Genomic DNA, 12,410 nt, shown 5'->3' with positions numbered 1-12,410 from the left:
CCTTCCTTACAAGAACACTTAAGGGCGTACTAAATATGTAAAGGAAAGACCACTGGTCACCACAAAAACACACTCAAATACATAGACCATTGGCACTATAAAGCAACTACAAAAAAGAGTCTGCATAATAACCAGCTAACAACATAATGATAGGATCAAACCTGCACTTATCAATATTAACCATGAATGTAAACAGGCTAAATGCCCCAAGCAAAGGCACAGAGTGGCAAGTTGGATAAATAACCAAGACCCAGCTGTATGCTGTCTTCAAGAGACCCATCTCACATGCAATGACAGCTATAGGCTCAAAGTAAAGAGATGGAGAAAAATTTACCAAGCAAACAGAAAAAAGGAGGGGTTGCTATTCTAATTTCAGAAAAAGCAGACTTTAAACCAACAAAGATCAAAAAAGACAAAGAAGGGCATTACATAATGGTAAAGAGTTCAATTCAACAAGAAGAGTTAACTATCCTAAATACATAGCACCCAACACAGAAGCACCTACACAGAAGCACCTAGATTCATAAAACAAGTTCTTAAAGACCCACAAAGAGACTTAGATAACCACACAATAATACTTGAAGGCTTCAACACCCCACTGACAGTATTAGACAGATGACTGAGGCAGAAAATTAACAAAAACATTTGGGACCTGAACTCAGTACTTGACCAAATAGACCTAGCAGACATCTACAGAACTCTCCACCCAAAAACAACAGAATATACATTCTTCTCATGTGCACATGGCACATCTAAAATTGAACACATAATCAATCCTAAGACAATTCTCAGCAAATTCAAAATAACCAAAATCATACCAACCACACTCTTGGACATCAGCACAATAAAAATAGGAATTGATACTAAGAAAATTGCTCAAAACTACATAATTACATGGAAATTAAACAACCTGCTCCTGAATGACTTTTGGGTAGACAATGAAAGTAAGGGAGAAATCAAAAAATTCTTTGAAACGAATTAAAACAAAGATACAGGCTGGGTGTGGTGGCTCACACCTGTAATCCCAGCACTTTGGGATGCTGAGGTGGGTGGATCACCTGAAGTCAGAAGTTTGAGACCAGCCTGGCCAATATGGCAAAACTCTGTCTCTGCTAAAAATACAAAAAAATCAGCTGGGCATGGTGACACATGCCTGTAGTCCCAGCTACTCAGTAGGCTAGGGTAGGAGAATGACTTGAACCTTGGAGGTGGAGGTTTCAGTGAGCCGAGATCACACCACTGCACTCCAGCCTGGGCAACAGAGTGACACTCCATCTCAAAAACAAAGATACAATGTAGCCAATATCAGAGCTAAACTGAAGGAAATCAAGACAGAAGAAACCATACAAAAGACCAATGAATCCAGGAGTTGGTTCTGTGAGAGAATAAATAAGATTGATATCGTCCTAGCTAGACTAATAAAAAAAGAGAGAAGATTCAAAGAAATACAATCAGAAAAAACAATGGGGACATTACCACTGACCCCACAGATATACAACAATTCCTTAGAAATGACAACAAACACCTCTATGCACACAAACTAGAAAACCTAGAAGAAATGGATAAATTTCTAGGAACATGAAACCTCCCAAGATTGAATCAGGAAGAAATAAAATCCCTAAACAGACCAATAATGAGTTCTGAAGTTGAATCAGTAATAAAAAATCTACTATCCAGAAAAAGCCCAGGACCAGATGGATTCAGAGCCAAATTCTCCCAGATGTAGAAAGAAGAGCTGGTATCATTCCTACTGAAACTATTCCAAAAAATTGATGGGAAGGGACTCCTCCCTCCCTCATTCTGAGGCCAGCGTTATCCTGATGCTAAAACCTAGCAGAGACACACCAAAAAATGAAAACTTCAAGCCAGTATCCTTGATGAACACTGACGCAAAAATCCTCAACAAAATACTAGCAAACTGAATCCAGTAGCACATAAAAAAGATAATCCACCACAATCAAGGCTTCATCTTTGGGATGCAAGGTTGGTTCAACAGACACAAATCAATAAATGTGATTCACCAAATAAACAGAACTTAAAACAAAAACCACATGATCATCTCAATGGATGCAGAAAAGGCTTTCAATAAAGCTCAACATCCCCTCATGTTATAAACCCTCAAACTAGGCATTGAAGGAAAAGGTCTCAAAATAATGACCATCTATGACAAATCCATAGCCAACATTATACTGAATAAATGAAAGCTTGAAGCATTCCCCTTGAAAACCAGAACAAGACAAGGATGCCCACTCTCACTACTTTTATTCAACCTAGTACTGGAAGTTCTGACTAGCCATAGCATCAGGCAAGAGAAAGAAACAAAAGGCATGCAAATAGGAAAAGAAGAAGTCAAAATATCTCTATCTGCAGATGACATGATTCTATATCTACAAAACCCCACAGTCTTTGCCCCAAAGCTTCTAGATCTGATAACTTCAGCAAAATTTCAGTATCCAATGAACATAAGTCAGTAGTATTTCTATACCCAATAATGTCCAAACTGAGAGCCAAATCAAGAAAAAAATCCCATTCACAATAGCTACAAAATGAATAAAATGCCTAGGAATACAGCTAACCAGGGAGGTGAAAGTTCTCTACAGCGAGAATAACATAACACTGCTCAACAAAATCAAAGATGAGACAAACACCTGGAAAAACATTTCTTGCGCATGGATATGAAGAATTAATATTGTTAAAATGGTGATCCTGCCCAAAGCAACGTACAGATTCAATACTATTCCTATGAAACTACCAATGAAAGTCATCACAAAATTAAAAAAAAAAAGAGTTAAAAATTCATATGGAACCAAAAAAGAGCCTGAATAGCCAAAGAAATCCTAAGCAAAAAAAACAAAGCTGGAGGCATCACATTACCCAACTTCAAACTATACCACAAGGCTGCAGTAACCAAAACAGCATGATACTGGTACAAAAACAGATGCATAGAGCAATGGAACAGAACAGAGAGCCCAGAAATAAAGCCACACACCTACAACTATCTGATCTTCAACAAAGCTGAGAAAAAGAGGCAATGGAGAAAGGACTCCCTATTTAATAAATGGTGCTGGGATAACCGGCTAGCTATATGCAGAAGATTGACACTGGACTCCTTCCTTACACCGTATACAAAAATCAACTCAAGATGGATTAAAGACTTAAATGTAAAACCTAAAACTATAAACACCCTGGAAGATAACCTAGAAATACCATTCTAGACATAGGCTTCAGCGAAGATTTCATGATACAGATGCCAAAAGCAATTTCAGTAGAAAGAAAAATGGACAAATTAGGCCTAATTAAACTAAAGAGCTTCTGCACAGGAAAAGAACCTATCAACAGATTAAACAGACAACCTGTAGAATAGGAAAAAGTATTTGAAAAACTGTGCATCTGACAAAAGCCTAATATCCAGAATCTGTAAGGAACCTAAACAATTGAATGAGCAATAAACAAGCAACCCCATTGAAAAGTGGGCAAAGGATATGAATAGATGCTTTTCAAAAGAAAGACATACACGTGGCCAAGAAGCATATGAAACAATGCTTAACATCACTAATCACTAGAGAACTGTAAATCAAACCACAATGAGATAGCATCTCATACCAGTCAGAATGGCTATTATTAAAAAGTCAAAAAATAATGGCTATTATTACAAAGTCAATACTGCTGTTGGATATGCTGGCAAGGCTGTGGATAAAAGAGAATGCTTATACACTGCTGTTGGAAATGTAAATTAGTTTAGCCATTGTGGAAAGCAGTGTGGCAATTTCTCAAAGAACTTAGAACTACCATTTGACCCAGCAATCACATTACTGGGTATATACCAAGGGAATATAAATCATTCTACCACAAAGACACATGCACATGTATGTTCATTGCAGCAGAATTCACAATGGAAAAGACATGAAATCAACCTAAATGTCCATCAGTGATGAACTGGATAAAGAAAATGTGGTACATATACACCATGGAATAGTATTTGGCCATAAAAAAATAATGAGATTATGTCCTTTGAAGAAACATGGATGGAGTTGTAGGCCATTATCCTAAGTGAACTAATGCAGGAACAGAAAAACAAACACTACATGTTCTCACTTAAATGGGAGCTAAATATTGAGTATACATGAACGCAAAAATGGGAATAAAAGTCACTGAGGCCTACTTGAGGGTGGAGGGTGAGGGTCACAAAACTATGTATCAGGTACTATGCTTATTATCTTAGTGACAAAATAATCTGTACGCCAAATCCCTGTGACATGCAATTTACCTATATAATAAACCTGCACATGTATCCCTGTACCTAAAATAAAGGTTTTTTTTTTTGAGATGGAGTCTCGCTTTGTTGCCCAGGCTGGAGTGCAGTCAGTGGTGCACTCTCGGCTCACTGCAAGCTCTGCCTCCCGGGTTCATGCCATTCTCCTGCCTCCGCCTCCCAAGTAGCTGGGACTACAGGCGCCCGCCACCATGCCTGACTAATTTTTTGTATTTTTAGTACAGACAGGGTTTCACCATGTTAGCCAGGAGAGTCTCGATCTCCTGACCTCGTGATCTGCCCTCCTTGGCCTCCCAAAGTGCTGGGATTACAGGCATGAGCCACCATGCCTGGCCAAAAGTTTTTTTTAATCTGATTTTTTCTTTCTGTTTGGAGAATCAGTTACTACCTCTGTCATAACCAAATTTCCATTCATTTTCATCTGTTTTTAGACTACTTTGTCTATTCTGTTGATCTTTTCTCTATTTCCAGAGCCAATACCATAGTTTTCAGTTACTCAAAATTTCTAGAAAATTTTGATATTTGATAGAGAAAGTCTTCTTACCGTGTTCCTCTTCTTCAAAATAATCTCATCCCTCCTTGGTCCTGACAGGGCTTAATTTGTCAAGTTGGGTTTACATTTCTGTTGGCTCTCTTTATTTGGAATTGAAATGTTTTTCCGTAGTATTATGTGTGCTTATTTGGAATTCATTCCTTTTTTGTAAAAATCTAAGGTGGATTTAAGAAAAAAAGACCAATGAAATAGAAATGAGAAAGAGAGAAATAGATAGAGGGAGAGAAAGGAAGATTGAAGGTAAAAACAAAACAGAGAAGGAAAGTATGCTAACCATTAAAGTCATAAGATTATTAGAATTAAGCATAAAACTTTCTTAAAACTTTTCTAATAAGGATGAAGAGGTATGTCTAATAAATATTTGAGTCCACTGACAGAAGAAAACATGTAAGTTTTATGATGGAAAACATTTGTATTCTAATACTAAACTCTGTCAGAAAAGTCTTAAATGAGGCATTTCATAGGAAATATTTTAAAATAATGTCTTGAAAAATACTTAACTAATAATTATAGAAATGCAATTCTTATGGTGGTAGTAAATAATATTTTAATGTTATAAAACTTGATAGTAAATAGCCAACATTATATCATGTACCCTTTCCAGTGTTCCACCTTGATTCATAGATGGAAATGAGAATCCTATCAAAGGCTTTAAGTAGATACGATTTTTCTCTAACTTGGCAGTTGGCAAAGTAGGGCCCTTGGGTAAAATCCACCCCACCTGTTTTTGCAAATAAAGTTTATGGGAACACAGCCACACCCATTCATCTACATATTGTCTATGGCTGCTTTCCTGTTCCTAATGGCAGAGTTGAGTACTTGTGACAAAAACCATATGGCCCACAAAACCGAAAATATTTACTATCTGGCCCTTTCCAGAAAAAGTTTTACCATCCCCTGGTCTAAATTATCATCTTTTAAGTTATTTACTCCGTATTTACTCTAGGTACATTCCCCCAACCTCCTTTATAGCACCTGAGAATATAAGCCAAACATGTAATGTGCACATGGTGGAGATGAGGCCCTTTGTCCACATGATACCTTGATGTCTTGACTCAGGAAGAGAATGCACTCTCCTCTCTCCACTCTTCTTACCCAGGGATTCCATCAACCTAAGAAAAAATAACTGAAGGAGCACAAAGATACTCTACATTCTGAATTACAGAAATCTTCTATTAGCCTCAGCACCATGTTTTTGTTGTTGTTTTCTTTTACTATGCCTGGAGAGCAGTTCTGGCTCCTACCTTCCATGCTTCCCTTGGTCTCTTAGCCTTGGCAGTCTTTTCTGGACTCTCAATGAGCAGGCCATGGCAATCCTGAGATGGCACCTTTCTCTTCATCTGGGCTTAAGCTCTGGTCAGCCTTGTGATTTTTGTAACTTCCTTTCCCCATAGGCCCAGTGCTGAATTCCTTTCAGCTCCCTGATGTTAAGTCAGCTTTGTTAAAATATTTTTTTAAGGACTGGTTAACTGAACTGTCACAACTCCAAACTGGCAATATATTCCAGTGGAAAAAGTAAAGAATTTAGAACTAAAAGTCCTGTTTTTGAGTTCTCAACCTTGACGCTTACCAGACAAATGACCTTGGGCAGCTTGCTTAAACTCTGAGACTCAGTTTTCTCGTCTGCAAAATGAGGATACTAACAATGCTTGTCACACCTATTAGGGTGATTGTGAGAAACAAATGAGATATGTGAAAAAAAATTGAAACTACAAAATTACACACGTGTTCATCATTATCAGCAGCTCTCAAAAGCTCTCTCAACAATTTTTCCTAATCTCTAAAGACGTTTTACTTGTGTTCGAGAATGAGTCCATTAATTCTCCATTGCATCCTATGTGCCAAAGGGCCTCACCATTGTTTTAGCATCTATGTGTTTTTTGGGGAATGCCCTGCTCTTCAGCCACTACACTAGGAATTATTGCTCCTGGACCTGAGCATCTCATATTTGTGGTCTTTGGTAGTTTGAGGGTGAGGGTCAGATAAAAATGTTTCTCTTGTTTCTCACAAATTCCACATTTCAGTTCTCGTGGCCCTGGACCCCAAAGTGGTCCTGATCACGCTTAGAGTCTCACATGCTCTTCAATGAGTTTAGTTTAATTTCTTGCCCCATTCTTGTCTGAGCTCAAAAACGGAAGATGGAGGCAAAAGTGGGAATGGGGATAAAAGAACTATTGCACCCCGAAACAAATACTTCCCAGTATCTGCATCCCTCCAATTTCTGTCCTTAGCACTCAAATTTGTGTCCAAAATTTCCTTCTTCATGAGATTGGGTCTCTCTTCCCATCTCTATCCTGCCTGTCTTCTAACTCCTTTAACACGTAGGAGGAGCAACGGGTAATCAAATTCTCATTTCAGGACATAAACAGGGTCACTTGCATGACTGGGTAGGGTTACTCTCTATTAAAAGATATGTGAGGTTCTTTATTTTTTATTTTCATTTTTCATTCATGTCATTTTGAACATGTGCATTGTTTCTTCTATCTCCAGTATCATGGAGTAAGCTCAGGAGTAGTCAAATTACAAGATTTGGATGTGAGCTCAGGGGATGGCAGAGACCCTCACTGGCTTTTAGGGAAAGCTATCTATCACAAGCCTGCTTTACTAGAGCTCTGCATTGCAAGTTGGAATAAGGTTAAATTAGATAAGAGATAAATGAAACTCCTTTGCTCTTAGCGACTGCTCCTTCTGTAGCTAATTCCCCCAGGGCCCACATAGAGGAGGAGCAACTCAGATGTCCTTGTACCAGCAATAGCTCACATAGCTTATATTTATGCATTTATATAAATAAATGACTAGAGTGGTCACTGGCCCACTGGTTTCTGCAAATGGTTACTTTCTGTGTCCCAGGTTAGGCTCAACTGGGATACCGTGTTACAAGCTGTAATCCAAATTTTCTTTAATTTTGAACTAACTGTCTACAGAAAGGAAAAATGAAGATTACAAAAAAAAAAATGACCATGATATCTTTGCCAGATAAAACATAATTTGCTTTATTTTTCCCCTTTGCCCCATTAAGAGATTTATTATCTTCTATTTATTTTCAGCACTTCCCTTCATTTCTGGGAAGTCAGACCTGCCTAAATCATTATTGCATCTGAACAGAGTTTTACAGACAGATTTCCAGTAATGGGCTCAAATAATAGGCTCTACTTGGCATTTCATAATGGCCCTTTATGGCACATAGAAGGGCAGTTCTTCTTACGTGTTTCCTGAGAAGCAAACATGAGTGGCCCCAGGGGTCTAGTGGCATTGTCGAAAGCAGTCCACCACAAATTTTAAATTTCTTTGTGATCATATATTATGGAAAATTTGCATTCTACCTCACAATATATTTGTCTTTCTGTATATACAAAATGCCTTAATATTTTAATTGACATTTCGGGAAGGTGTACCATTTTTATCCTGGCACACTTGTGCTGACTACTGTTTACTGTTAGAGGGTAGATGCATCCCCAGTTTGAGATACCTATGGCTTGTATGCAGGAAAATGGGACTTGAGTCTTGATTCTTCCACTTTTAGACATCTGTGAATGTGGGCACTTACCTTCTTAGAATATAGATCCTTCTCTATAAAATGGGCTGTTGTAATGATGGAGTCCACAATTGGGGATTCTTTTTTTGTTAAGTAATTGCTCAATGTTAAAAGCGAAGGGCTGATTAGAACTAATGGGGAAGTCTGAACCCCAGATCATTTTGAAGATAATTAAGGGTGGACATTTTCATGAAACTTAAATTGCTGTCATTTTGCAAGAGCTACACTTTACCACATTTGTTCCTTGGGGATTTTTATAGTACTTTTCCTCATAGGAGTGCCCATCTTAGGAACAATAGTTCTCAGGAAACTTCTAAGACAGCTGCCAGCCCCAGGCTCTCAGACTTGCCTCTAGTGAACCCAACTCAGTAAGTGCTTATAAATGAACTTTTCTATTTCCATCACTTACCAAGCACTATGGTATATGAAAAAATTGTGAGCTATGGTCCATGCTGTCAAGGATCTGAAGTCTTGTTGGAGGAAACCCATGAAGCAGTTGTAAGAATTCTTCAATAATAATATAAGAATATGTAATAATGCAATATATAAGAATATGATAGTGCACATATATCAAGGGCCTACTGAATAATTAGCACTTTTTTTTTCTAATTCTCAAAACAACTCTGGAAGAAAAAGACTATTGTTTCTGTTTTGCTGATATGGAAATCAGGGGTCTAGCTCAAGACTGTACCATGAAGTGCCAAAACGGAAAAGTAGATTTAGTAGAGTCATATGCTAGCTGACACATCCTACTGCATTGAGTTATTCTCTGTTAATGGACTTTACTCAAACTGATTTTTGAACTGGAGTATTTGGGGCCAAATGGAGATAAGAATGATGATAACCGCTCAGTTTCCAGAAGCAAAGCTGATGTGAGATATACTCAGTACTTGCTGAGTTGACCAAAGGGGTTGATTGCTATAAAAATAAAACAAAACAAAATTCTAAACTCAGCATTATGGCTTACATTCTTCTTTGCATCACCTTCTGACATCTAGCATAGTGCCTGGAATACAGCCAAAGAGACAGAAACTATTAATGCTCACTTATATCCATGTGCTACGTCACCTTCCTCAGTCTCCTTTGCAGTTAGATCAATCACGTGACTATTCAGGCTGATGGAAGGACTGAGGTTGTTAAGAATCTCAACCACCTTTCTCTTTCTCTCTTCCCCCAGGGTTTTAGCCAGATGATACCAAAATGACCCCAGAACCAGAAGATGGCAGAGCCACAAAGTGAAAAATACTTGGGTCTCTGAGTCATAGCTTGGAGGAGGGCTTCCTGGAAAACCATCCCAACAGAGACATCCACATTAAACTTTGTGTAAACAAAAAATAAATCTTTCTGGTGGTAGGCCACTGAGATTTAGATTGCCACAGCAGCTAACCGGTCTGACCAATACAGCAGGTACTGAATAAAACTTGCCATGTGAGAGACATTTGTGTGCTTCACATGGAAATAACTTGGGAAATTAAAAAAAATCCTGACGTTTAGATTAAGGACCAATTAAATTAGAATCTTTAAGGACCAATTAAATTAGAGTCTTTAGGGGGTAGTATCAAGGTATCAGTTATTTTTTTAAAACTTCCTAGGTGATTCATTATATGGCCAAATTTGAGAACTATTGCATCGTATCAGTGACAGTTAGAACGTATGGTTTACGGATCTTGTTAGAAATAACAAATTGTTAGATCTCTAGACCTTTGGAATCAGGTTCTCTTGGAATTTATATATTAGCAAGTTTTAATGGGGAGGGGCAGCAATTCTCAAGTGTATTGAAGCTTCAGAAGTACTGTGCTACAATATTATGCTCTAGTGATTCTCAAAGTATTGTCTTCTGACTATAATCAGAGTTGTCTGGAAATGCTTCCTAAAAACGGATTTCTGGGCCTGATCCCAGGACTTCTAAATCAGGATCTCAAAATGTGGCTTGATACCTACATCCCTAAATAATTTTCTAGATAATTCTTGGTTCACTGGAATTTCCACTTATCAGTTACCGACACCATTGCCCTTTCCCTAGAATGTGCTTTCCCACAACTCCTCCTGCCAACCGCCAAGTCGCTTTGATTCCCACTTATAAGATTCAAGAATGGAAGGGCAATGATTTTCTATTTTTAATCCCTGTATTTCCTTTCAACAGAGAACTCCTCCAGTGCTCTCAAGTGTTTTACAGACCACTAATTATTAAATGTGGAAGCTCTGGAGCAGAGAACCTTTCAACTGAAATGATGACAAATGATGCTGGCTGAGGAGAGTCAGACCTGAAAAATTAGGGATCCCTAAAATGACGTCAACCTATAATTCCTATTACAGAGCTCTGATTTCTACTGATCGTTTTAGGAACCATATCTACTATGTGAGAAAAGCTGCTGGTGGGCCTAATTTAGATGAAAAGCAGAAAGGCCTTAAAAAAGAAATGGGAAAGGAATATACAGAAGCAAGAAGATGATTGAAAAAAGATGGCAATTCATGTGGGTTCATTGGATAGGGTCTGGTTTGGGGAGTGTGCTTTGGTTATGGCTAGGGATTTTGCAGGATAAAGAGAGAGACTGTATAATAGGCCTTTTTGATAAGAGAAAATAAAAATCTCATTCTCTCCCAATTTCTCTTTTCTCTTTCTCTTGCTCTCTCATTTCTTGAAGTCAATGTTGGGAGGATATGTGGGTAATTCCTATGGCTACTAAAGAAGCTGACTGTAAAACTACAGACAGCAGTAGACTTTGTGCCTTTTGTTTTTGCCCGTATTTCATGTTGTCCTTATTCTTTAATTTTTTATGCATCTACAGGTACTTGTTGAACACCAGTTCTGAGCTGCAGAGCAGGAGGCACAAGACGTAAACAAAAAAGTCTCTGTTATGGTCCTAAAGAAGCCAACCTTCTAGAGAAATGTATGCACAGCAGGTCCAGCAGAATGGGCTTTGTGCTGATGAGGGCAGCAGGAGGAGAGCATGGGCTGGGAAAGGAGATGATCAGGCTCACTTCCCATTTCTCTGTGGAAGAACTGTGGCGAACACAGAGTCAACTCACAACGTTCATTGGAATTTTTCCCACTTGACTCCTTCGCAAGTTGGAATAAGGGGTTTGGAAAGGGAGGATTTCTTCATATAAAAATGGTCTGGGTATATCCATGCAAAACTAAACGGAGTGGAAGAGACCCTAGGTCTACACATTTGATGGGATAGATCCTTGGTGCTCAGCCTCACCTGCAGGTACTGAAGGAAGCCTTAGTCTGCTATACAGAGCACTCTGCACCATGGGGAGAAGATCAATATGCTAAACTTGGATACTGGGCCTAAATCTTAAGAAGTGACCTCAAACCTAGGAAGGTAAGTGAAACACAATAATGGGCAATATGAAGGCAGTTGGGCCAGGAAGGCCCTAGTCACTGTTCGAGTTAAAGGTTGGTTTCTTGTCCCTGGGAAGAGGCATGAGAAGGAGGCTGTATAGCATGGTAGCTGGAAGTTTGCAATTTGGACTCAGGTGGACCTAAGTTTAGATCCTCACTCTATAGCTTTACCAACTGCATGGCCTTGGGCAAATTACTTGACATGTTAAAGCTTCTATTCCTCCATCCTGAAATAGTTACAATGTGTACTTATATACATACATCTATACACACATATACACATACATACTGTATAAGGTAGCTGTGAAGAGTAAATGAGACAATGACCTTAAAGGACTCAGCAGGGTCCCTGACTCAGGATGAAAAAACAGTTATCACTACTTTTCATGAACCATGTAGCCCTTGGTGGCGAAAAGTGAAGGACAGGGATATGGAGAAAATATGCCTGAAATACTCTGCAAGTTATAAAAAAATGACAAAGAAAGAGTCCCAATTTTCCGTAATGCATAGAACCAAAACACACAAATGAGGCCGAAACCCAGATACCTTAAACAGGCACCCACGTGGGAGCATGGTGACAGTGAGGATAACTTATTGCTGGCCCATGGCAGTGTGGTTGGAAAATGTGTAGGGTTTGGACCCAGATTTCAGTCCTATCTCTGCACTGTACTAGCTGTGTGACAGCTTCAAGTTACTTAGC

At 38.7% G+C, this 12,410-nt stretch overlaps 1 long non-coding RNA gene across 1 annotated transcript in view; it reads left to right on the top strand.

The window, feature by feature from the left end:
* Positions 1 to 11,690, top strand: part of LOC134739955 (uncharacterized) — a 194,382-nt gene extending 182,692 nt beyond the window's left edge. Inside the window, exons 7-9 of the long non-coding RNA XR_010127117.1 lie at positions 9,539 to 9,768; positions 10,505 to 10,835; positions 11,151 to 11,690. This is a non-coding gene — a long non-coding RNA (uncharacterized LOC134739955). The remainder of the gene's footprint in view (positions 1 to 9,538; positions 9,769 to 10,504; positions 10,836 to 11,150) is intronic.
* The last annotated feature ends 720 nt before the right edge of the window (positions 11,691 to 12,410 follow it).

This window comes from Pongo pygmaeus, chromosome 7 (genome assembly GCF_028885625.2).
Source record: "Pongo pygmaeus isolate AG05252 chromosome 7, NHGRI_mPonPyg2-v2.0_pri, whole genome shotgun sequence".
Taxonomy (NCBI): Eukaryota; Metazoa; Chordata; class Mammalia; order Primates; family Hominidae; genus Pongo; species Pongo pygmaeus.
The sequence above is the reverse complement of the archived record's forward strand: the minus strand, read 5'-3'. Positions and strand labels throughout refer to the sequence as shown.